Here is a 22,600-nt window from a genome sequence, read left to right as displayed (position 1 = left end):
CACATATATAGTAAAGAGTTGGACAATTAAGAATCCTGATGTCAAGACAGAACTTTTGGAATCAGAAATCCTTGAGTCTTCTCCCTTTCTGCCACCTGCTTGGTGGCCACCATCTTGGGCAAGCTCATTAACATCTATAAGAATGGATTTCCTCATCTAATATATTGGTATAATAACATCGATCTCAGGGTTTTTGAAATCATTAAATGTATATAAAGCCCAGCATGGTAGCTCTCACCCGCAGTCCTAGCTACTCGGGAGTACGTGATTATGGAGTATCCAGTGTGTGACTTAAAAGTACATGTGTCTTATAAAAGCATTCCATAATCACATACTTTATTTTTGATGTGTTTATATGTTCATATACATCACTTGTTATAAAACACACTTTAAGTCCATCACAAAGCTTATATCTACCTTAAACAATGCGTGCTTGTATATAATAATTTTTTAAAAGAAAAAAATATAAATAATAGAAGGGCTGGAACACCAAATGAATACAGGAATGATGCTAATATAAAAATACAAACCCTAAATTTTATTTATATATTCTGAGGGTAAGCTAGTTTCAGGTTTTTCTCTAAGGTTTTGTAGGAAGAGAAAAATTGGCCACACTAACGCCATTTTAAAATATGCCTCCACCTGTAAGAGGCAGGGCCACCTGAGGTGAAAAGGTAAACGACTTGTGTAAGATTTGGCTAAAAGCCTAGAAATTAACTGAAGTCCTGGAACACGTCCTGGGACACGGCTCCCGGAACGATTGTTCAAGTCCCGGAGCACGTTTCGGAACGGTGCTCCAGGAACACAGCTCCCGGAGCGATTGTTTCAAAGTTGCTTGCTCGGAAGGGCCCTCCTGAGCAAACAACAGAGGGTGCCCAAAGTAATAATTGGATTTAATAGAAGGAGCTTACACGAAAGAAGAGCTGAACGCTGCTGTGGTCGTGTGCTGGGGGCCGCCCCAACTCCAACTGCAGGACCCCGGGCGTCCGCCTTCCGACTCCAGTGATGATTCTTCCTGCGGTCTGGTGAGCCTTGGTTACATGTTGTCTTCTATTGTTAGTTCTTTTATACCTACTTAAGGCTGCTTTTGCTGTGATATTTGCTTAAACTTTTTTTTTTTTTTTTTTTTTTTTTTGAGAGGGAGTCTCACTCTGGCACCCAGGCTGGAGGGCAGTGGTGCAATCTCGGCTCACTGCAGTCTCGCCTCCGGGTTCCAGCAATTCTCCAGTCTCAGCTTTCCAAGCAGCTGGGATTATAGGCGTGCGCCACCACACCTGGCTAATTTTTGTATTTTTCGAAGAGACTGGTTTTGACTATGTTGACCAGGCTGGTTTCGAACTCCAGACCTTAGGTGACCCGCCCCCGAGGGCCTCCAGAAGTGCTGGGATTATAGGGGTGAGCCACTGTGCCTGGCCTTGCTTACACTGCAGGCTCCCGGGCGTCTCCCTTCCGACTCCGCTGACCCGGCTTCCTGTGGTCTTATGAGCTTCCGGTTACATTTTATTGAGCTTTGGTTACATTTAGTCTTCTCTTGTTAAAAGGCTGATTTTCTATTGCTATTTGCTTAAAGTAATAAAGTTTTAGTTTACCCGTCCCTCCCACTTGAGTGCTCTGCTGTCCTTCCGACACCATCTTGAAATAGGTTTATTCAAAGATTTAAAAAAAAAAAAAAAAAAAAAGGCAGTACGAACTCTGCATTAATTCACAGACCCCATTACATAATGTAAAACAACCAGTCAGTAAAAGCAAAACTCTTCATTCATTACTGAGGTTCCTACGTGTGAAGCTGCTGGGGAGGTGACGGGAAGACAACTGGCTGCACCCCTCAAACACTGCTCTGGCAGCCCAGTCCCCACAGCTCCGGTTCTGAGCCCTGGCGTCCACTACGGTCTGGCCTATGGGCAGTACGCTCCTCAGTGTGGTTTCCCTCTCCTCTGCCCACACCTTGGTAACTAGACCTGCATTAATTAGCTTCCACTGGGTTATGCTGAGATAAAAACTACCCCCACACTTTAGTGTCTTTTAACAATAGTTTTTCACTTACATTGTGTGGAAATCACTGGAGGTCGGTGGCAGCTCTGCTCCACCCATCTTCTCTTCTTGAAGAGGATGGGTCTAGACTGAAGAGGCAGCCCCTATGTGGAATATGCCACTTCTGAGGCGGAGAGGAAGAACCTCAGCTGCCAGAAACAAGCAGTGCTCTTAAAGCTTTCATTCACACTTTGGGAGGCCGAGGCGGGCGGATCAGGAGGTCAGGATATAGAGACCATCCTGTCTAACACGGTGAAACCCCGTCTCTACTAAAAAAAAAAAAAAAAAATAGCCAGGCGCGGTGGCGGGGGGCGCCTGTAGTCCCAGGTATTCGGGAGTCTGAGGCGGGAGAATGACGTCAACCCAGGAGGAGGAACTTGCAGTGAACGGAAATCGCGCCACTGCACTCCAGCCTGGGCAACACAGTGAGACTCGGTCTCAAAAAAAAAAGCTTTCATTCAGCTCTGACTTCTCCTGTCCCATGTCATGAGTGTGTCAGGGTGTAGTGTACCCTGCCAAAGGGACAGGGACATGTTCTTCTCCCAAAAGAAGGCCTCTTGAGGGATAGAACTCTGGGGTGTGGTTGGAGGGTGTGTATAGGTGAGAGGATGGTGGAGGTGTAATTCTCTTACAGGAAGGGTGACTGCTGCTCAACGGGAATAGTAATATCATCTGCAGCCTTTTAAAACTTTGCTCAGCTTTCTCAATCAGAGTCACTTGTTGTCTCCTAGCATTCTGACCTTTACATTGTTTAGAGGAGAAAGAAAACAGAAACTCCAATTGAGGAGAGATGATACTTAGTAACAAAATCTTGGCAATAAATAAAAATATTGACAAAATGAATATTCATACATTTTTTAAAATGTAAACAAAATGTTTCAAAAATATGTGTTATTGTTTGCTATATTCCCTCTTTAAATTATCATGACTTCTTAAATTATCTTACCAGTACCTACCTACTCACTGCACACTTTACAGAAGAGGAGTCTTTCTAAGGCTGCGTATACATTTGCCACAGAACCAAATGGGTTTTCTTTACTATTAGTTTTATATATTCCTCTAGGTCATTAATTTTATAAAAGATTCAAGGGTATTTATTTGTGTTGGTAAACCATAATCCATAATTCTCATTTATTTATTTATTGTAGAGACAGGATCTCATTATGTTGCCCAGGCTGGTCTCAGACACCTGGGCTCAGGCAGTCCTCCTGCCTAGGCTTCCCAAAGTGCTGGGATTAGACATGAGCCACTGCACCTGGGCCATAATCCATCAATCATTGCACCAATCTACTATACCAGCCCTTTCAGTTATTTCCTGTTTTTTTTTTTTTTTTTAACTATTGTAATTTCACAATGCATTTGTCAAATTATTTTCCTTAAATTTTTTAAAGTCACATCAAGATTTCAAATCTTATCTCTTTTAAATCTCTTGGTAGTTAGCATTAATGGACATCCAGAAAAAAATACCAATTTTTATTTTCTTTAGGGGTCTCTTTCCTTTACATCTTTCATTATATTTCTTTAAAATTATTAATTTTTTAAAAGCTTCAAAAATTTTTGTGGGTACATGGTAGGTGTATATATTTTGGGGTTACCTGAGATATTTTGATAGAAGCATGCAATGTGAAATTTGATCTTTGCTAATCTTAAGGTAAATAATCATACTTCTGGCAACTGGTGAGTTGAGTGGTTTACAGATATGCTTGGTATATGTTTTATATACATAAATACATATATACATGCATATATATAATGTGTATGTACAGGTATCATACATATATACATATATATGCAAGTATTTTATATACATGTTTTAAATAGTTTCAAATAAATATGCTTGCTTTATAATTTTTCTAATATTATTAATGTATTTTATACAGAATTTAAAAACAAAGTTATTTGATATGATTCTAAAGATCAGAGTTGTATAAATAATCTTCTATAGTTTTGATACATTATTAAATTTCAAAAAATAAAAATAAAATGAATCCATAATTAATTTTTAAATATAGTATGATTTAGGCACCTACTTTTATTTTTAATAAAAACTTAGTCCCATTTCCATATATCATTTACAAAATAATATTTTTAATTATTAATTTGACTACCACCTTTATTATATAATTTATTTTTTACAAGTTAGTGTTTTCTTACATATACCGTTAAGTGCCTATTTCTCTGCTACTACAACATAATTTAAGTTTTTGTCACTTTATATCATGTTTCTGTAACAGGCCAATCTCTCCTTCTCTCTTTTTAAGTTAAAAATGTTTTTCCGGCCAGGCACGGTGGCTCAAGCCTGTAATCCCAGCACTTTGGGAGGCCGAGACGGGCGGATCACGAGGTCAGATCGAGACTATCCTGGCTAATACGGTGAAACCCCGTCTCTACTAAAAAATACAAAAAAACTAGCCCGGCGAGGTGGCCGGCGCCTGTTGTCCCAGCTACTCGGGAGGCTGAGGCAGGAGAATGGCGTAAACCCGGGAGGCGGAGCTTGCAGTGAGCTGAGGTCCGGCCACTGCACTCCAGCCTGGGCCACAGAGCCAGACTCCTTCTCAAAAAAAAAAAAAAAAAAATTTTCCATATACATAAGTCCATATGAACTTAATTTAAAAACAATGTAAAACAAAATGTTTTTTAATTTTGTTAAATATATAAATTATTTTGAAAAAAATGCCACTGTTAGTATATTGTCTTCCTGTGCAAGAGCATTATCTCTCCATTTACTTTTGTAATATTTATGCTGACTAATGTGGTGTATTTCTAACATTGTGCACATTTTGTGAAATTATTTCTCATTTTTTAATTTTTGCCCATTTTCATTATACACCAGATATTTTCAAAATAATGGTCTAAAATTATCAATTTAAAATAATAAAATATATTATTGAAAATTTTCTGATTTCTGCCATTGTTTTACAGATATTACTCTTAGTCAAAAATTTTATCCACTGCAGAAAATGATTTGAACTCCTCCATTCTGATCAATTATGCTATTGTTGCCTTTGCAATAGCCAACTCACTTCAATTACAGTGGTGATTGTAGTATTCTTTCTATTCTTTTATTGTATTTAATTAATATCCTAGTGATTTACCATTAAGTATCATTCTGATAGTTAATTTAAGATTTTTTTATTCTTATTATTTGAAGGAACTATATGTCTTTATTGTAACATAAATTTATTTTATTAAAAAGTATTTAATTTTATTAAAGCATTTGAATTTATCAAAACAATTACATATTCCTTTTATCTTCCTTCTACATAGAACATGATTCATGCTTTTGAATATTAATTTGCAAGTTCAGTTCCAAATAGTGTTCTTCCATTGTATCATTTATTGTCATTTCCTTTCGACTTGGTTTTTTTCTTTCTTTGAACTGGCATTTCTCTTTATCTGGAAATAAAGATCTCTTTTCCCACACTGGGCAAGTCTGTGGAAACCAGGATAAACTAGACACATTTGAATGCAAAGATCCCATTGCCAACAAGTAGCTTTCCCATTTGACGTTTGGCTTGAAGTATGGTAAGAGGAGGGGTAGGAAAAATATGTAGTGAGAAAAAATACTTATATTTTTACCCCTACATCATTACTAGTGCCCATATTGCAGATATTATATACTGAACAAATGTTTGTTCTTCCATAGCATGTTAATTCCTAAGAGAGTTGGAAACCAAATGATTAATACACTCATTGTTTCTATTTATTTATTTATTTAGTTAGTTAGTTAGTTAGTTATTTCTGAGACGGGATTTGGCTCTGTTGCCTAGGCTCGAGTACATTGGTGCAATCAGAGCTCACTGCAGCCTCAACCTTTTAGGCTCAAAGGATCTTCCTGCCTCCACCTCCCACGTAACTGGGACTAGCACATTTGTCTAGCACATTAAAGGTGGTTCCTTGTAGAGATAATGTACAACCACATATTTATTTACTATTATCTACCTCTTTATGTAATTTACAAATAGAAACCATGAACACCTGTGTATATATACATATGTCCTTAAATGTACATATGTATTTACTACCATGCCTGGCTTATTTTTAAATTTTTTTTGTAGAGATGAGGTCTCACTATGTTGCCCAGATTGATTTTGAACTCCTGGGCTCAAGCAGTCCTCCCACTTTGGACCCTCAAAGTGCCAGGATTATAGGCGTAAGCCACTCATATTTGTAATAACAGAGTTCAGTTGCCTCATCAGGAGATATTTCTGAATTTTCTTGGTTCATTAGAACTAGAAGATCTGAATTCTCATCTGGTAATTTTGGTGTCATGTGCTTTCAAAATAAATAGAAGGTCTTCTTACTCATTTGGAATGTGTCAATTTGTGAACAATTGTGAATATATATGTAATAGAACTACTTTATTGAGAATGAAAGGAGTGCAGTCGAGCATGTGGATTATAATTTTACCCTCAGTCTCTCTCTCACAATGTCACTGGAACACCTAACCCTCTTTATTGCCTTTTCCTATACCTTATTCTCCTCACTTTAAACTCCATGTTTTCCAAGAGTAAAGCCATATTATCATCAGATTAAACAAGGCTCTGGCAGCTACTCTTCACTGTTACTCTTCACCTAGAGTGTCTAGTGATTTTTCTCTTTTGCTGTTAAATAGCTTCAGAATGTGGCTCCTGCTCCCTACTCTATTCACAGTTGCCACTAGTCTTCTCACTCTTCCTACCATCATTCATGGCCTGGAATGGAGGTTTCTCTTCCATCAGTGACTATTGATGGAGAAAGAGAAGGGAAAGGGAGGGGAGGGGAGGGGAGGAGAGAGGAGGGGACGGGAGGGGAGGGGAGGGGAGGGAATGAGCTTCTTGCTCATTCCCCAAAGGACATGCTGAAACTTCTTGTGCTTTATGGGCTTTACTTTCATGAACGTTAAGATGTTTTCTTTTTGGGCATTGTCAGAGAACAATAAAAGGATAGCTTACAATCAAAAGTCTTCTTTTTTTAATAATAGTAAATTGATTTTCCAGGAACATCTTAGTCATAGTGTCAGTATCTGCCATATGGAAAAATTTTTATGAGTATCTGCCATACTTATCTGCTGTCTCTAAATATCTGCTATAAGTACTCCTGCCTTTCCTTTGTTTCAGAATCTTAACTTTTATATCTTAGTCCCAGTTTTCTTCCAGTACTTTTTTATAGTAGACCTAGGTTTTCATGCAGTAGAAGACACATTGGTCTACTAGGATATTCTACTATTCCCAAAGTAGACTTACTAATTAAGTTCCATGATCTTAAAAGATATTTGACTTTGTGGTTATCTGCCTTTTCTGTTTAAGGGAACATATCTGATGTTGAAGCCATTTTTTTTGCCTTATTTTAGCCTATCTTAAAGGTTACATATACAACCATTGATAAATTAGCAGGACCAACAAGTATTAATTTGGCATGTAGCTGCCAGAGCCTTGTTTAATCTGATGATAACATGACTTTACTCTTGGAAAACATAGAGTTTAAATAACACTTTTATAGAAATGATCTCATTTTATCTTTATAAGAGGACAACAAATTGTACTTCATTTTATGGGGGAAAATCTAAATAAGGCTTCGAGAAACTAAACCACTTGCCCATAGTTAGCCTGCAAGAGAATGAAACAACTAGTGTTTCCCCTCAGGCTTTCTGTCTCTCATTACTAAATAATTAAATTTCCAAACTGTACTTTTGGACACCAGACATTGTCTTGAAGGGCTCATCTGTTTCTTATTTGAAACTAGATATAGTTTTGAAATCAACTCATCCTTCCCCTCTCAAACTGGTTTCTTCTCTTATATTATCAATATTCCCCTAGAAATCTGGGGGCCTTTTGTCAGCCATTAACCCTTCCCCTCACGTACACACATACATACTTGTCAAGTCCTAGTGACTTTCCTCCTAAGTGTTTTTTGAACTTTTCTCCTTACACAATGCTCCTACTTCCGTTTCCTTAGTTCTGAACCTTGAAACTCATCTCAGGAATCACTACACTGTCTTTTCAACTGGTGCTCTTCTCTCCAAAGATTTCTTGCCACCAACAGAGCATGATCAAATAGATATAAGACTCATTGTATTAAAATAGATATAAGATCCACTATAAACAGACCTTTTTCTACCTCAGCAATGCATCATTTGACACTCTCTGTCTTGTAGTCTATGCTTTAGAAATCCTGATTTACCAATTACCTACATTTTCTGCAGTTCATCTTTCTCTTATCTCTGTCTTTTCTATTTACTGCTCTTTCTGTTGGAGATTTCTTTATCTTCTCCATATGCCTCATTCCTTTTTGTTCACCCATTGCCTTCATCATGCAACTTTCACTAACATCTTCAATTATTGTGCAAGGGATCCCTTCCTGGTGTTGCTATAACACCACAATACAATGTTAATACATTTATTGCTGTACATTATTAGTTGTTAAGATTTATATTATTTTCAATGTGTTGGTATAATATATTTATCTCTTTATTTGATAATTAAATATTTATGTCAGATACCTTGTCTGTTTATATGCTCTCTCTCCTAATTAAACTATAATCTTTTAAAGGGAATTATTTTCACTGGCTCCTTTGTCTAGCATATTAAAGGTGGGACCTTGTAAAGATAATGTACAATCACATATTTATTTAGTATTTATCTACCTCATTATGTAATCTATAAATAGAAACCATGAACAACTGTGTATATATATAGATATATCCTCAAATGTACATATATATGGACATAGAGGTGCACATATACATACATGAGATATATACACAAATATCCATGTGTGTATACAACATATATTTATGTGCTCTTTTTTTCTGTCCATCTCCAACTGAAAGGATGCATGTTCTTTGAATTTAAAGTTTGGAATATAAAGACTTGAAGAAATATTTTACACAAAATTCAACATCTGATTCTAAAATCCAAACCCTACTCTAAGGAATATGCTTGTGTGAGCCAGTAAAATGTATGAGTTGGGCATGAGTTGGATGGAAGGATATAGAGGGTTTTGCACTAGTTTCTCAGCTGCTCCCTGATTAGGATAATGTCTTTGGTTGTGTATTGAGGTCAAGTTGTCGACAAAGGTGACACTATCATCTTCCCCACAGTATTATATAAAATATAAAATGGTTAGTGTAAGTGAATCCAAGAATGTAGAAAGGTCAAATCCTTAGAAAAACTTCTGTAAATCACAAAGTCTGTGCATTCTGAGAAGTGAATACCAAAATAAAAATGCAATTTGTTTTATATATTGTACATAATCATTACACACTATGCAAACATATTCATTAAAGGGATTTTAAAGTATAGATTAAATTAGTAATGATGATTCAAATATATAATATTAAGCAGAAATATTTTGTGGATTGCTAAATAAGGGGGTAAAGTATATAATATCGTGGATAATTTGTTGGGCTTTTGGATAGGTTGAAAACACATTTTTCCCCATTTAAAATAAGGCATGCAGGCTTCCACTATCAGATATGTTGCTAACACCTTGTAGGGAAATAATCTGGGGAATACACACACAAACATAATATATATATACACACACACACATATATATCACATATTAATACATATGTGTATATATACATTTATATGTACATGTATATGTGTGTGTGCTTACATATCAATCATATGTAAAGCACATGAGACAAAGCCATATCACAGTCCTACTGCTTTACTACTATTTTCCTGGTTATGACATATGATTGATTTCAGCAAAAGTCTCAATACTTATTAAGTGGACCTACATTAGAATATTTTTTCTATTCTAATGCTGTATTATTAGAACATTTTAATATATTTTAGTCTTATATTTTGATATGTATGTTTCAATTTAAAATTTTTTTTTGTCTCTTGTATTAACAGCTTCCATTTTCTGACTAAATCACCTCTAATTTTATGTAAAGCATCTAATACACTGTCTTTGTGAAACTGAAGTCTGTGAAATGGGGTTCTATCTTTAAAAGAATGCAAGACTTGATGCCCTCTAATTGTACTGTTTTCCTTTTTTTTTTTTTTTTTTTTTTAATGAGTGGTTGGGACATGCAAGGTTTCTTTGTTTCTGAAGGGCCAGCATTCTGTATCAAATGTCACTTCCCCCAAATTAAGATTCTAACTCAATCTAAATGCCAAGAACCTCATCTACTAATTAATGGCATCTACAGATTCCAAGCCTAGAATTTCCTTTGATTTATCGCATGTTCAGACTTAACTGTTCTTTAGGGATATAAGTATCCTTATTTTATCAGTCCTAATAAAGCTCAATTTATTCAAATCCCTTGCAAGAACTTGAGCATCTCACATTTAAAACACAGTGATTATTTCTAATCCTTGTTAAGCAAATTACTCTAACCATCATACCATTGACATCTAGAGGAGCATATTCAGGGTTAGGGAATTCGTTTTTCCTAGCTGGAAAGTTTCACAGTGTAATGAACCTAGCTCTAGATCAGCAGTTCTCATACTCATCAAATAAGTGTAAGCATCCCAATCACCTGGAAGGCTTATTTAGACACAAATTGCTGAACCCCACCCCCAGCATATCAGAGTCAATAGGCCTTGGGCAGAGCCCAAAATTTGCATTTCTAACAGCTTCCCAAGTTACCTCATGCTGCTGGCGCCCAAACTGCACTTTGAGAACTATTGCTCTAGATCAAAACCCAACACTCTTAAAATTAACTCTTTATTAAACATGTAACTTTAAGTTTGTGCCTTATTCTCCCTGAGCTTCAAGTTCCTCATTAGCTCTGTAACAGTTCAGTGCTCATAAGGGCCACACACATGCTAGGCAGCTGAGCTATGAAAGAGTGAACATACCCAGGAACAATGGTCAGACCATACATAACAGTAGAACCTCTGTCCCAAAACCTCTGCAGCAACCAGCCCAGAAACCACAGCCTCTAAAGCTATTGGCCCAGAATGTCAGGACTTGGACAACAACTTAGAGCTTTTCCATTTTGCCCATTTCCACCTCAGGACCAACTAAGGAAAACTGATTATTCTCCCCAAACCAACCACAATTCTAGATAACACAAATCCAGTTTTCCCATGTCAGAACATCCAATAAGGACACACTTGAAGCCTTCCCTTTGTTTTCACTACAACAATTTCCCATTTCCATGCTTGCCTTTGAATCTCTGCCAAACACAAGTGATTGCGGCTGACTCCTTTGCTATAGAAAGCTCTGAATATTTATGAATATTATGGAAAGCTAGTTAGCCTCTGCTTTTACACATTTGGGTGGTCTTAATTTGTTTTCACAGCTAGTACTGAACCAAAACTTCTAAGTTCAGTAGTATTTCTACTTCATCATAGCTACCACCAGTAAAAATAATAATGTCACAGTTGCATTTTTTTCCTAGTATGTTTCTCAGTTTTATAGGGGAGCCACCTTATATGTGAAACATTGTTTATTTCCTGGGAAAAATATGGATAAGTTGTTGTAAGGAGATCACATTTTAGGGTAAAAAAAATATCTACTTTACAACAATAGAGGTAAATGCAGAGTATCCTAATTGTGCACACAAAGAACACATAACCCAAATATGGAGGAAGGAGGGAATCATTCAAAGTGGATTCAGTATAAAATAATCATTTATAGGATACATTTCTACAGGTGTAGGACTCTTAGGAGAGTAATGATAAACTACCCCACAAAAAAAACTCCAGGCTCAAATTGCTTCACCAGTATTTTCTGCCAAACCTTTAGAGATTGTACTAATTGTATAACATTCTTCTAAAAAATTGAAGAGATGGCAATATTTTTCAACTCATTCTATGATGCCAGCATTTCTTTGATACTGAAACCGGACAAAAGTGTTAAAAAGAAAGAACGCTGTAGACATAAAAGAAAAACATCTCTTACGAATATACGTGGAAAGGTTCTTAACACAATCTCAGCAAATTGCATCTAACAATACATAAAATAACATCAAGGCCAGATGGATTTTATATTAGGAATACAAGGTTAATTTAGCATTCACAAATCAATCATTGTAATTCCTTCTATGAACATACTTGTATTAGCTGTTTTTGTATTGCGATACATATCTGAGACTGGATTATTTATGAAGAAAAGGGTTGAATTGGCTCACAGTTCCATAGGCTGTACAGGAAGCATGATGGCTTCTGGTGAAGGGACAGCGGGCACATCTTATATGGCCGGAGCAGGAGGAAGAGAGAGAGGGGGAGGTACCACATGTTAAAACAACCAGATCTTGTGAGTATTCATTCACCATCACAAGGGCAGCATTGAGGGGAAAAATCTGCCCCCATAATCCAATTGTCTCCCACCAAGCCCTAACTCCACCATTGGGCATTGTAATTTGACATGAGATTTGGGTGGGATGTGATTGAATTATGGGGGTAGATCCAAACCATATAAATACTAAGAAAGGAAGAAAACATAGAATCATCTCCATAGACTCGAAAGGCATTTTACAAATCTAACACCCATTCCTAATAAAACTTTGTAGCAAACTAGGAACAGAATGGACTTACTTCAGCTTGAAAAATAGCCTATACAAAAATTCTACTTCCTGGTTAATTTACTAATTAAGTAGTTAATGAGTAATCATAACTCACAAGGATTCTTACATCCTAGTAAATAGTAAAATATTTAGTGCTTCCCACTTATATAAGGAATAAGGAAAAGAAGACTACTCTAGAACTTTTGTTACTCATTGCTACATCCATGGAAAGGAATACTACTCAGCAATAAAAAGGAACAACCCACTAAAACATACCACATAGATAAAATAATTATACTGAATGAAAGAAGTCAGAGGAGAAAAAAGGGTACATGATATGTATGAAATATTCTATTTATATAAAATTTGAGAAAATGCAAAGTAATCTGTAGTTTAAAAAAAAAAACGTATCTGTTGTTGTCTAGAGATGGGCTAGTTTGGAGGCAGGGAGTGGTGGGGGTGCGGTGGGGAGAAATTACACAGGGACCTGAGAAAACCTAATGGATAATTTATTTTTTCATTTCTTGATCATAGTGAAGTTTTTAACTTGTACAGATATATGTCTAAACATTAAATTGTACATTTCAAATATGTTCAGGTTATTTTATATATATTATACCTCAATAGAGCTACTAAAAATCAATAAAAAAACAAAAACAAAATGAAAGGGAGCCAAGAGAATCTTTTAAATTTATTTTTTAAATCTTATTTTAGAACACTAGAGCATAATTCTCCCAAATCTATGAACATTTCTTGCTCCACTTGTGTAATTTTGTTCCACAGAATCATGTTTATAGCAATATTATCTGTGCTGTGGTGGAGGTATTTACAGAGAACTTTCTGTAGTTATTCTGTACCTCGTACCCCTCTGACCACAAAGAGAGAATAAGAGAATGAGAGGGCAAAAATATTAAACATTTCAAATTTACAGAATATACACACACATAAATTATATATTCACATACACCATGTATCACAAATATGTGATTATATATATTTAATATGCATATATGGTTGTATGTATTTATATTATACACAAAACTATATTTTGGGAGTGTGGAGAACCAATAATTGGACAAAATGAGCTTATTGTTTTGTAAACTCATTATGAAGAAATGCATACTGAATACACAGGTATTACTTAGTGACTCGTGGTCCTTAATAGGTTGAAAAATGATTATTTTACTTTATTACAGAGTACATCAATGTCTATTATAAAACTCCGTACAACATTTTCCTCTCTTAAACACTATCTGCATTAAAACACACACAGTGCTGTGTAAATTCCATTAAGTAGCATGTTTTTCACCATAGAAGCCAATGAATACCTTTGCATTCAAGTTTTCTCGAAGCTGTTAGTAAAAGTTATATCATGCAGCTTAGGCACTATAAAGACAGCAAATAAAGAAATGTGCTTCATTCCTCCCTTCCCATCATGATTCTAATAGGGCAATGAAAAGTTGTTTTAATTAAACTTCAGATTGTGCAGATAATAGAATGTCTCATTTCCTTTGATTTCTGTGCTCCTGCAGAAATGTTCTTGTCTCGGAAAGCGTCAGGTGTTCCACATTTTCCTCTTTTTTTTTTTTTGTTTAATATGACAAAGGATGGAAGTTGAAATCTGGGGATTTTTTCATGGAAAGAGAAGATACAAAAAGATGTGTGTAGGAAGAGGGATTAGGTGAAGCAAAGAGAAAATGTCGCATCTCTAAAAGGATACTTCCTAAGTCAATGCCCATTTCTGACAGATTTGGAAATAGTTATCCAAGGCAGGAGGTGACTATCAAGATTGCAAATTAAGTTAGAGGAGGCTCAAAAATAAAATCGGTTGCCTCTTGAAAGGCACCTAACTCAGCTAGGCTACTGGAGGTTTTCTCACAACAGGACCTCTAATGTTCTATATCCACATTAATTAAATGGGGTAAAAGGCTAGGAATCAGATTTTAACCAAGATGTGTACTTGGCTGTGTGATACACTTTGCCTTTTTAAAGTGAATATCCTATGACGGACTCAGCAAATTTGTTCCAGTTAGATAAAGTACTTTCAACTCCTCTAAACAACTGGCAATGCTTAAGTGCCAATAGGCAGGAGTTAAATTAAGGTTTCTAACCTCAGCACTATTGACAGTTAGGGCTGGATAATTTATTGTTGGGGGCTATTCTGTGCATTGTAAGGTGTTTAACAGCATCCCTGGTCTCTGCCCACTAGATGCCAGTAGCCCTCATTCCATTTGTGACAACCAAAAGGTCTCCAACCATTGCCAAATAGTCCCCTAGGAGGCAAAATGTCACCAGGTAAAAATCGTGAGGTAAATCATCTCTAGATGATTTATTTCTGATATTGCCTATTAAGTTTAACCTGAAGAATACTTGTATTCATTCTCACATAGTTTATTTCTCATATTTCTCATCAACTTATCAACTTTTAGTTTGTATTTTCCTTTTTTTTTTTTTTTTAATTTTTTGAGACAAGTCTCACTCTGTCACCCATGCAGTGGCACTATCCTGGCTCACTGTAACCTCTGCCTCCCGGGTTCAAGCCGTTCTCCTGCCTCAGCCTCCCAAGTAGCTGGGATTACAGGCGTGTACTACCACACCTGGCTAATTTTTTCTATTTTCAGTAGAGACAGGGTTTCACCATATTTGCCAGGCTGGTCTCAAATGCCTGACCTCAAATGATCCGCCCACCTCGGCCTCTCAAGGTTTGGGGATTACAGGCGTGAGGCACTGAGCCAGGCCCGTACTTTCCTATTTTAGATTCACTGGGTACAAGACTGGGTGTGTTACATGGATATGTTGTGTTTAGGGTTTAGGCTTCTGTTTAGCCCATCAATCAAATAGTGAATGTATTCCCCAATAGGTAGTATTTCGGTCTCCAAACTACTTTCCGCAGTGGGCGAACCCATTCATTGTGGAGGCAAATGTAACTCCATCTAATCTGCCATGTTGGCTTCTGATTAACTCCTAATCCAGAAAGGCCCCTAAGATTTCAGTTTATCTTTTGTTCCTGTGTTAGAGCAGGTACTAACCGTAAGCCCTTAGGTAAAACGACCTTGCTGTTATTGCACTTCAATTGTCTTACATATCTCTTCTGAACTACTCCTTCCCTATGGTATAAGAGCAATGGGTCTGGGAGATAATGGCCTGGGGATCCACCATCTTGTCTCCCTGTGACACAAGACACAAACATGGCTTCTGTTCACAAGTCCCTATAAAATGTTTCGTTTGGCGAAACTGGATTTATCAGCCTCTTTTTTTGGCCTCTCCTCAGATTTTGGGGTAGGTGTGCATAGACCCGCCCACTGTGGAACATTTACATTCCCACCAGCAGTTTAAAAGCACTCTCTTTTCACTGTAGTCTCACTAGCATGTGTTTTTGTTTGTTTGTTTGTTTGTTTTTACGTTTTAATAATAGCCATTCTGGCTTTTGTGAGATTGTGTCTCATTGTGGTTTTAACTTGCATTTCTGTGATAGTGAGGTTGAGCGTTTTTTCATATGTTAGTTGGCCACTTGTTTATCTTCTTTTAAGAAGTGTCAGCTGGGCATGGTAACTCACGCCTGTAATCTCAGCACCTTGGGAGGCCAAGGTGGGTGCATCACCTGAGGTCAGAAGTTTGAGACCAGCCAGGTCAACATGGTGAAGCCCTGTCTCTACTAAAAATACAAAAATTAGCCGGAGTGGTGGTGCGTGCCTGTAGTCTTAGCTATTCGAGAGGCTGAGGCATGAGAATCCCTTGAACCCAGGAGGCCGAGGTTGCAGTGAGCCGAGATCGCACCATTGAACTCTAGCCTGGGAAACAAGAGTGAAAGTCTGTCTCAAAAAAATTTAAACAAGTGTCTATTCGTAACTTTTGTCCACTTTTTAATGGGGTTATTCATATTTTCTTGCTGATTTATTTGGATTCCTAATAGATTCCGGATATTAGTCCTTTGTCAGATGCATAATGTGCAAATATTTTCTCCCATTCTGTAGGTGGCCTGTTTACACTGTTGATAGTTTCTTTGCTGTGGAGAAGCTCTTCAGTTTAAGTCAGTTTTTATTTTTGTTACATTTGCCTTTGAGTCTTTAGTCATAAATTCTTTGCCTAGGCCAATGTCTAGAAGAGTATTTCCTAGATTTTCTTCTAGGATGTTTATAGTTTGGGGTCTTACAGGTAAATCTTAATACATACTGAGTTAATTTTTGTATATGATGAGAGATAGGGGTCCAATTTCATTCTTCTGCATACGGATAGCCAGTTTTCCCAGCCTTATTTATTAAATAGGTTGTCCTTTCCTCATTGTTTATTTTTATCAGTTTTGTGAAAGATCATTTTGTTGTAGGTGTGTGGCTTTGTTTCTGGGCTCTCTATTCTGTTACATTGTTGTGTACCTATACCATGCTGTTTTAGTTACTATACCCGTTTAGTACAGTTTGAAATTATGTAATGTGATAGTTCTAGCTTTGTTATTTTGCTTAGGATTGTTTTAGCTATTTTAGCTCTTTTTTGGCTCCATGTGAATTTTAGAATTGTTTTTCCTAATTCTGTGAAAAATTACATTAGTAATTTGATAGGGATTTTATTGCATCTCTAGATTGCTTTGGGCATTATGAACATTTTAATAATACTGATTCTTACAGTCTGTGAGCATGGGGTGTTTTTTTAATTTGTGTCCTCTGTAATTTCTCTCAACGTGTTTTATAATTCTCCTTGTAGAGATCTTTCACCTCCCTAGTTAGACACATTCCTTGATATTTTTATGTCTTTTGGCTATTCTAAGTGGGATTGTGTTCTTGATTTAAGTATCAGCTTGAATTTTATTGGTGTATAGACATGCTGCTGATTTTTGCATGCTGACTTTGTATCCTAACACTTTACTCAAGTTGCTTATCAGGTCTAAGACTGTTTTCACAGAGTCTTTATGATTGTCCAGGTATATAATCATATTGTTTGTAATCAGAAATCAGGTCACTGGACATCCTCTTTTCCTATTTGAGTGCCTTTTCATTCTTTTGCCTGATTTCTCTGATTAGGATGCTCAGTACTATGAATATATGGAAACTCAACAACTAAGTTGCACCTGAATGAGTTTTGGGTAAGCAAAAAAAAAAAAAAAAAAAAAAAAAATTAAGGTAGACATCAAAATAATATTTGAAACAAAAGAAAATAGAGGCACAACATACCAGATCTTCTGGGATACAGCAAAAGCTGTTAGGAGGAAAGTTTAAAGCACTATATTCTTACATCAAGAAGATAGAAAGATATCAAATTAACAACTTAACATCACACATAACTATAAAAACAAGAACAAACCAAATCCAAAGCTAGCAGAAGACAAGAAATAACTAAGTTCAGAGTAGAACTAAATGAAATTGGGATCAAAAATAAATACAAAGGATCAAAAAAATGAAAAGTTGGTTTTTTGAAAGAATGAACAGGAGAGATAGACAGCTAGCTTGATTGACAAAGGAAAAAGAGAGTATCCAAACAAGCACAATGAGAAATGAAAAAGGTGACATTACAAATTATATCACAGATATATACAAAAGACCCTCAGAGACTACTGCCAACATCTCTACATGCACAAACTAGAAAACCTAGAGAAAGTGGATAAATTCCTGGAGACAACCTCCCAAAACTGAATCAGGAAGAAACTGAAATCCTGAATGAGTTACAAATTTGAGTCAGTAATAAAAAACTTAGCAATGAAAAAGCCCTAGATCAAATGTATCCACAGCCCGATTCTACTAGACATACAAAGAAGAGCTGGTATGGATCTTACTGAAACTATTCCAAGAAAGTAACTCATTCTACAAACCAATATCATCCTGATACCAAAGTCTGGCAAGGACACAGCAACAACAAAAAGAAAACTACAGGCAATATCCCTGACGAATACTACAAAAATCCTCAGATACAAAAATCCTCAACAAAATACTAGCAAACTGAATCCAGCAGCACATCAAAAAGATAATTCATCATAGCCAATTGGGCTTCATTCCTGGGATACAAAGATGTTTCAACATATGCAGATCAATAAATGTGATTCATCACATAAACAGTATTAAAAAATTATGATAATCTCAATAGATACAGAAAAAGTATTTGAAAAAAATCCAACATCCTTTCATTATAAAAATCCTCAACAAACTTGGCATCGGGACGATATCTTAAAATAACATTACACTTAATGCCCAAAAGTTGCAAAAGAATTCTCCCTAAGTGTTGGAATAAGACAAGAAGGTCTACACTTACCACTCCCATTCAACATAGTACTGTAAGTCTCATCAAAGCTCAAGTGACTCAACTTTTTTTGTGGTTTATTTTACTTTGTTTTATCTACATATAATTGGCTTATTGAAGAATCTCAATTTTGGCTACAAACAAAATGTTTATTTTTTCTAATTATTGCGATTTATGTTGATCACTCCTTTCCTGCAGAAGAATAAACCATTTAATGGAAGTTTAACCATATTCCATAGGCTTTTGTTCAACTTTCATTTTAACAGTGGTTAATATTCATCTAGTTTTGTCCTCATATCAGATTCTAAGCTCATCTCCAGTATTCCTAATTCAGATCACCTCTGGTTCTAGTTGCACAGGAGGTGCAAGGTTTGGGAGCTTCATCTTGTCTCAGACACATGCTCCAGAGAGAGGAAAACATAGTTCCTTATTTGGCTGACAAAAAAGATATTCACTCCTTGATTGTCATAATGTGTTTTAAAGAGAATTTAACCCCTTGTAAGTGTTTTAATTTCAATGAGTGTTCACCATCTAACTCGCCTAGTTTTTGTAGGTTCCTTGAATCCCTTAGATGATTAAGCCTCATATGTTTCTGAGCTCCAGCTCACAGTCTTGATCAACAGTGCTCTCCTTTGTGTATTCTTAATCTATGGTGCCTTCTAGCAAGTCCATGGTTCACATTTTCCTCCATGGTCCTCAATTTTAGGGCTTGAGGACATATTATTGATTCCTTGTCTCAGAACCTAGAAATTAGAAAAATGACCCTATCCTCTCTGTTAGCCTGTCTCACGTCTTACCAGGCACCTTCCTCTTGCTCATTCCTCCAGTCCTCAGAAGCAGTAGGCAATCTTCCAGGACAATGACTTGGCAAATTTTAGATAGGAGATAATTACAGTCTTACATTTGGCAACAAAGAGACACTTTGTGTACCCCTAACATAAAAGGTGAGTTTCTCCCCATTTTCTCTCTCATTTTTTTGTTAGGAAATTTTGATGCCTTGCATTAGAATTCTGTTTTACAGATCTTTAAAAGTTATGGAATTCCTGCCATTATCACTATGATTGTCATACCTCAAATGGTATTACAATTGATTATTTTTCTAATCTGTCATTCTCAGTATTTTGTAAATTTCATTGAAGTATTTGAAACTTCAGCACCAAACACAATTTCTGGAACATAGTATGTCAACAATTATTGAACAAGTGAATACATGAATAATATATTCTCTGTGTGTGTGCGTGTGTGTGTGCGTGTGTGTGTGTGTGTGATTGTATGTTTCTTATGTATATCTTGGGTTTTATTTATATTTCCAATTCTTATACCAGTATCACTGTGATTTTATTAATTTAGTTTTACAATAGTTTAAATGGCTTATTCCCTTTTGGGAGTCTTTATTTTAATAACAATGGCATCTTAATTTTTCTTGCTGTTTAATTTTCCAAGAAATACATAGATTTATTTTTATCAAGTTACAAAAATAACAAAAAGCAGATAAGATTTGGAAAACCGAGTGCCTACTTTGGCCCACATATTTTGCTAAACCCTGTGCATTCATTACCTTATTTATTTTTCACAAGAATTTGGGATAAATGCTATTATATTCCCATACTACTCATGCCCACAGCTACAAAACTCACACATCACCAAGACAGAATTTGAGCCCATGGTCTTAAATAGTAAAATGTATAGTTTTAACCACTATACTTTGAATGTATTATTTATAAAATAGTCTGAGAATAAATGACCTGTTTGTAAAATAAGTCCTTTCATCAGGTGCATTGAATTTATCTGTATTTCTTCAATTTTCATTTTTGTTTTTATAGAATGCTATTCCTTCATATAAACTCTAGTCCATGTTAAATTAATACTTCTTTGTGTTTTTGATTGCCATTGTGTATGAGATCTGTTTTCTGCTATATTTTTTATTTTGTAATTTAGTGCTATATAGAAGATAGTTATTTTGACATTTACATTTTGCATCATACTGTCTTAATAAACAGCACCAATTTAAAACATTCTCAAGCTGAATAAGTATTCAAGCATACTTTCTGAAAATAATAGTAATGTTAACCAATCAGTATTATTTATCCATAATAATTTTATATTATCAAATATATTTTTATTCTCATACTTGTATAAAGCATAAAACAAGGAATGGGTTTCACATTTTGTCAAAAATTTTTGTATCTATCTTTACCTAGAATTCATGGAATGCATTGTTTTGATATTTTTGTATAATTGCCAAGGTCAAAATTAAGCTAATATTTTTAAAGCTATTAGTCTCATATTTTCATTTTATTAAACATTGAAAATGAATAAAATATATATGATATAAACAAAACGAATGAACTACAGCAAATACTAATGAGTCCCAACCCTTATACAATCGCTGTTAATATTTCTGTGCATTTCCTATCCTTTAGGCACATTACTCTCCTTTTTATCATTATTTTGTGTACTTATCATTGTTCTATATAAAATGTGGTCTATAGTATTAATAACCATACATTTCTAATTTTACTTAACTATTTCTCTTATGGGGATATATTCTTCGTGGTGGGGAACAAAGAGAGCATTCAGAGATTAAATAAGGAATAAATATAATAATAATTAGATTGTATACTATGTTAAGAGTGGATAAATTTCATTTAATTTTATTTTTTCCCACCCTTTCAGTAGGGGATAAATTTTATAGAACAAAACTAAAGCCGGAAGAAGGGGCTAAGTAGTGCTGAAACTAGTATGGCAATTTTTAATTGATGGCTATTTTTAATAGGTACAATTTTTAATAGGTATTGTAATTTTTAATTTGAGCATTAACTTGCAGAAAAGAGGTAAACCCCACCCACAGGCAGAGAACTCTCAAAGCAGAGGAATCTCCTGGGCAAATGTCCTATGGGAATGTGCCTGGTGTGTTTGAAAAACAGCTAGGAGGACAGTGTGATTGAAACTGAGAGGGTGAGAGGAATATGCAAGGTCAGAAAGCAACGGGTCACCCAAATTACATGTGCCTTCTTGGCTATTGGAAGGCCTCTGAGGACAAATCTTTCATTCTTGGAGAAATGGAGATACACTGGAGAATTTTGAGTAAAGGTGACAGAGAAACTCTCCTATTCAAATCTTTGGTCACATATTTAATGATTTTTGTTTGTTTGTTTTTTGTTTTTTTTAGTCGGAGTCTCACTCTGTTGCAGTTGGAGTGCAGTGGTATGATCTTGGCTCTCTACAACCTCTGCCTCCCAGGTTCAAGCAGTTCTCCTGCTCAGCCTCCCAAGTAGCTGGGACTATAGGTGTGCGCCACCACGCCCAGCTAATTTTTGTATTTTTAGTAGAGATGGAGTTTTACCATGTTGTTCAGGCTGGTCTTGAACTCCTGACTTCATGATCCACCCGCCTGGGCCTTCCAAAGTGCTGGGATTACAGGCCTGAGCCACCATGCCCGGCCATGAATTTTTATGGAAAGGGGCTCTTGCATAATTTTAAACTAATTTTTCAGATAGATTATATAATAATGAATACCCCCAAAACAGGACAAGAAAATGCTGCATTTTACCACACCCTCATCATTATAGTTCAGTATTTTTCAGGCTCCTGTGTCTCCTGTCCACTGAAGAAATAAACTGTATATCATAACCTAGTGCATAAATACATATGTGGATGCTCTGTAATAGGGATCTCCAAGCCCCAGGTCACTTACTGCTACCTATCTGTGGCCTGTTAGGAAACTGGCTGCACCGGAGGTGAGCAGTTAGCATTACCACCTGTACCACCTGTACCACCTCCTGTCAGATTAGCAGTGGCATTAGATTCTCATAGGTGTGTGAACCCGGTTGTGAACTGTGCCTGTGAGGGAAGTAGGTTGTGGGCTGCTGATGAGAATCTAATAACTGATGA

General features: G+C 36.0%; 1 long non-coding RNA gene across 4 annotated transcripts in view; it reads left to right on the top strand.

Moving 5' to 3' along the window:
• Window positions 1-816: 816 nt before the first annotated feature.
• Window positions 817-22,600, top strand: part of LOC105487869 (uncharacterized) — a 132,325-nt gene continuing 110,541 nt past the window's right edge. For all 4 annotated transcript variants that reach the window (XR_011620661.1, XR_011620659.1, XR_011620658.1 and 1 more), the window contains exon 1: window positions 817-1,025. This is a non-coding gene — a long non-coding RNA (uncharacterized lncRNA). The remainder of the gene's footprint in view (window positions 1,026-22,600) is intronic.

This window comes from Macaca nemestrina, chromosome 3 (assembly GCF_043159975.1).
Source record: "Macaca nemestrina isolate mMacNem1 chromosome 3, mMacNem.hap1, whole genome shotgun sequence".
NCBI lineage: Eukaryota > Metazoa > Chordata > Mammalia > Primates > Cercopithecidae > Macaca > Macaca nemestrina.
This window is presented reverse-complemented; position numbering and strand designations above follow the sequence as displayed.